Here is a 5,129-nt window from a genome sequence, read left to right on the forward strand (position 1 = left end):
TATATATATATCTGGCAACCCGGCCTGGCTGTCAAACACAAACAGAAATTCAGTCACAGAACAAAAATTTCAAAAAGAGAAAGTAGTGTCATTAGCATTGTTGTCAGAATAGATAGTATTTCAACTTAGCATGTGTCCTTAATGTCTGATGATGCATTGGGGTAATTTTTGGATTAATTACAGTTAATATATTACATATTTTAAGTGTCTAATAATGTGGAGAAAAACGAGCAGTTGCATTTTGTTGGATAATATATCACATTGTTTGCAGTGCTTTCTGTAGGATTGCATACAAGACCTTTGTGAGAATAAACTTTCTAATCCCTCTGATTTACTTCAGTCTTTTTTTTGTTTCAGACGTATTACAATAATGTTGTGATACTAATGTTGTGATAATAATGAATCTTTATTTATAAAGCACTTTGCAATCAGGCAAAGAGCTTTACAATAAAATATTGCTGAATAAAGCAGCAGGAATCGAAAGAGTGTAGAGGAAATGTTTTGTAGTGATCATAAAGAAAACTTGACATAATAAGTTGTGTTGAGTTATGTTAAGTTATATTGAATCAGCACATTAGACTAAAATTCAGTTCCCTGCAGAAATTGATGATAAAAAACATGTTAATTGTTGAATGTGATTAGTTTCCTTTACATGAATGTTTTGTCGACATGAAGAACTCAAAATGTAAAATTCATTTAAAGGCAAACGATTTCTATATTGTCCAAAAAAATCAAGATATTGGGCGCCCGGGTAGCTAACCTGGTAGAGTGGACGCCCATATAGAGGTTTACTCCTCGATGCAGCGGCCACAGGTCTGATTCAGACCCGCAGGCCTTTGCTGCATGTCATTCCCCTCTCATGTCTAAGCAGTCCAATAGAAATAATGGCCTAACATTCGGTTTCATAAATTTGAGTTTTCTTTTAATCAAATGTCCCCCAAAATAACATGGATGGTTCCAAAAGTCGCTCTTTACGTAGGAAATTAAGGATCAGATCCTCTACCTTTATAGAATTGTGTGTGTTGTATTCAATTTCACATCACTATCCTGACATATCATTATCCATTGTCCTAAACTTTGACAAATCTGTGATTATCCATTTACTTCATTCCTATGATCCTAACCATTAGTCAAAATCATTCATCATTTCTGCTTTTTTCTTACACTAAAATTAGAAAATTTCATCTAAATGAGTTTTTTTGACCATGAATTCCAAAAATAAGTGTAAAACTAATGTACCTAAAAAGGTCTAGTGGTGAATGTACTGGTGTTAATGGAAATGCCAGAAAGTTGGAAAAAAGCAACAAAAATGCAAAAACAATGTCTAAAAGAGTGTTTTAGTTTGGATCTGGGAGGACAACACAAGGGTTAATATTTAGGGGTTGTATCACCGTAACTCCTCATAAAGGTAATTCACGTTGATGTGACACTTCTGAGGCTCTAATCTTTGGTTTTTATCATATTAACTGTTACATTTGAGCTTTTATTTCCTCTTTTTTATGTATGGACCAATTTGTTCTGAATGTACATACACTATTATTTTTCCTCTTCATCATCATCATCATAAGTCCATGATTACAGTTCTTCTCCATAGTGTGGCTGTTAGCAACAGAAGGCAAAGGAAAAAGGAAAAAGCAGAGCAGGAGGAGAATAAGGTGTTTTCATCCATTGATTAATGGCTTTCTAAAGCAAAGCACATCGGAGGAGCCGGCCGATCAATAAATTAACTGCCCAAATTCATCATTTTCTACAACAAAAGCTAATTATTTAGACGGCTGGAGGAAAAGAAAAAACACAATATTAACCAGAGTTCATTTAGCAAAGCGGTGTATTCCTGCATGTGAGAACACTGCAGATCTGCGGGTCCAAGTCAACATGAACACGGAGGGATTTAAACTGAGATTACCGAAACAGGTTTAGAGTTGAAGTCAGCTACAGGGTTGGATGTACAACTCCGCACCCCCCCATCCCATTTAAGTCTTAAATATCATACCCGTATACAGCAATTTCCTGTATATTTCTAATACTGCTATCTAACAGTAAAGCACTTATAATAAGTCCCTGCTGTGGACATCCATGTGTGGGGGTGTAACTGTGAACTCAACGCACGTCAAGCACCGTACGTTATTGTTGGTTATTTAATTATTTGTTCTCTGGCTCCCTCCAACAATGCTCTTTGAAGATGTATAAAAAAACAGACTAATAATATAATTAGAAATGATAATCTAAGAAATTGAACAAGTTGAAATGTTGTGACTCAACCCACTATGACCAAAACCTACGTCGATGTTGTACGATTCCACACCTCCCAGTGTACATCCAGCATCAGCGCAGGAAGCATTGTGTCCTGATGCAGCGTCCTCGGGTCAAGTCCAGCCGGGGACATTAGTTGCATGTCGATTAAAGCCTGGCATCAGCAAATGACGTAATGGCCTATGACTAGCATGTCAATTTCTTTATCAGCGTGACATTTCACATTGGTTGTTGTCTCTACTAGTCTCCCATTGCCAGACCCTCCCCCACAGCGCTGCGGAGGAGGGTCTGGCTAGTCCACACAGCATTCTGGGACGGGGGAAAAACATATCCTGGTTTATTGGCATTTCTTCAAACCAGTCACAATCGTCTTGGGCGGCAACCTGTCTGAAATTTGTAAGTCTTCTGGTAGCTGTGCCAAATGAAATCTCAATCATTCCCAATCTAGCAGAGATTGAGAGTGTAGGTATATATAAGGAGATAACATAAGCACAGGCTAATTATTGATAACTAAAATGCTAGTTAACATGAGTAATTAAACCTAAACCGCTAATGTAAGTCAAAACTGCCTGCAAGCTTTTCCTGTACTGTCGCGTGGTTATGACACAATCGTTATTATTATTATTACTTACTTTTACAAAAACTTCTGCAACGGAGCCATAACGTGAGATACAAGGTAACGGAGCCTTTTATACATTGTCCTGTTTCTTTAGAAATAAACAATGGACAAATAGAGTCTTTAGACGCTTCAGATGTAAAGTTATTCGCTGTCAAAGTGACGTTGAAATGAATGGCGGTCAATGGAATGCTAACGACGGGTGATGGCTTGTTAGCATCCAAATGGCGCCATAGGAGCTACGCGTTGTGGAGAGAGGCTTACCCCCCTTGGGATTTACCCTGCGGAGATCTGAGGAGCAGTTAACTGTAGCAGTCCTTATAAATCCATCGGAGTTTAAAATGCCAACACAAAAAAAACGGAAGGAAACGGACATCCGGACGAATTTCCTTACAGCACCCAAACAATCCCGGAAGTGAAACGTCATCGATATAAACTTATGTTGGCAACACAACTTCTGTACGTAACTTATATGCACCTTCAGAAGAAAAACTTGTTTTTACCAAAAGCATGTTTTCCTAAACTTAACCAAGTAGTTTGGTTTGAACTCACAGCGTTAACCACGTGCTTACAACTGACAAAGAGAACAAGCTAAAATGGCAAAAATGCAATGACAAGACAAGCAAAATGTTGCTGCTTGCAATTTCTACGCCTTCCCATGAGATCAGATTGGTCCAACCTCAGCTCTCTCTACCCTCATTTCCTGTCATCTCTCTATGGTTGACTGTCTAGAAAAATGACATAAGATACTACCAAAAATACTTTTTACAAAAATGCTTCTGCCGATACAATAAAACAGTCATAATGATTGAGCTTTTAAGGGACAACTTGACGTTTAAAGGGTTAACTTCCACTAAATGAGGCCTGCGGGTGTAAATCCCTGAGGGTTCGTTAGCACACAACTGATGGTAATTCAATTAAAAAAGGTTTGCGTGACACACAAACACACACACCGGTAACCTTATGTATGTCCGTCTGTGTTTGTGTATATTAGAGAGGGGGGGGGGGGGGGGGGGGGGGGGGGGTAGAGAGAGGTTTAAAGCGATGTCACTTTCATTTACATAGCAGCATGTTGTTAAGGTCCTGCTCTGACATTCAATTAAAACGTTTACATTTCTGCTTAATTAATTCGCCGGATGGCGGGAAGAAAAGACGAATGGACGGGCCGCTTTGACAGGAGGCCGATAACCGTGTGTGTGTGTGTGTGTGTGTGTGTGTGTTAAGGTCACAGCAGGCTGACTATTATAATTCATCTCTATAGACGTGTATTCAGCAGGGACTTATATTCTCTTTTTCAGCTTTATTTCCTGCAGCTGAAGCCGGCCGAGGTGAGCTGTTGTTAATGCGGTAAAGCGTTTTAAAGCTGTAGAACACGTCTGTATGGAGTTCATTATCCCTTGGTTTATTGTTAAAAACTACAGCTCATTATTGATCTCTGCATGCCGGAAAATGAATTTGTTCGTCTACCGAGTAGAACATTTTAAAATCCACACAATTCATCCACATCATTTTTTCCTGTTTTGATTTTACATTTCATGTCAATGGCCTACATCTAGTACTTATAGGCTACATTAAATAACAACCCATCTGTGAGATATCCAATGAAATTAATCAGGCACATGACAACTGGTCACATGACAGATAGGTTTAATTTTCTTTAAAGTTAAGTTTGACTGAAAAAAGGTTACTGGGAGCGGGTTTCTGAGCATTGTGCGCTGCTGTTACTTTAAGAGTTCACCTTAGCCGACTTAATGTGAGCGCCAATATTGTAGTTCAGATTCGAAAAAAAGACATACAGTATAAATAAAAATATTTATTTATTGTTTTTAATGCAGTTCATCCATTTATTCAGCTTCATCCTAAACTTCTGTTTAGACCACTTTCCCAGCAGGAGGGAGCTTTAGTTGGATGTTTTACATATTTGCATTAAATAAAAGGGCTCGTTGACTCTTCTATGCAACTTTTTGGCACCTTTTCTTTTAAATTTCTACCATGCCCACTTTTCTCCTCTTCTCATCTCTTTTTAACTGACCTTTCATCCTATTCTCTCCTCTTCTTGGCTCACCTTGTTTCCAGCCCACACTTGTTTTGTTTAATTCTCTCTCCTTGTTTCATCCTCTTCTCTTCTCTCCTCTCCTCCTCTCTGGGCGGGACACTGATTCATGTCCAGCCCACAGGGGGGAGTGGTCTGTTTATGTGGCCGAGTTTGGATCGCTGTATCACGGCCAGCCTCCCAGCTGTGACTCGCAGTGATTTCCTT

General features: G+C 38.9%; 1 protein-coding gene across 2 annotated transcripts in view; it reads left to right on the forward strand.

Annotated features, from left to right (window-relative positions):
• Positions 1 to 5,034: 5,034 nt before the first annotated feature.
• The window catches only part of LOC117944424 (peptidyl-prolyl cis-trans isomerase C), a 5,298-nt gene continuing 5,203 nt past the window's right edge, over positions 5,035 to 5,129 (forward strand). For both annotated transcript variants that reach the window (XM_034871226.1, XM_034871225.1), the window contains exon 1: positions 5,035 to 5,129. This exon is cut by the window's right edge and continues 182 nt beyond it. The gene's annotated coding sequence lies outside the window, so the exon portion shown is untranslated.

This window comes from Etheostoma cragini, chromosome 5 (genome assembly GCF_013103735.1).
Source record: "Etheostoma cragini isolate CJK2018 chromosome 5, CSU_Ecrag_1.0, whole genome shotgun sequence".
Taxonomy (NCBI): domain Eukaryota; kingdom Metazoa; phylum Chordata; class Actinopteri; order Perciformes; family Percidae; genus Etheostoma; species Etheostoma cragini.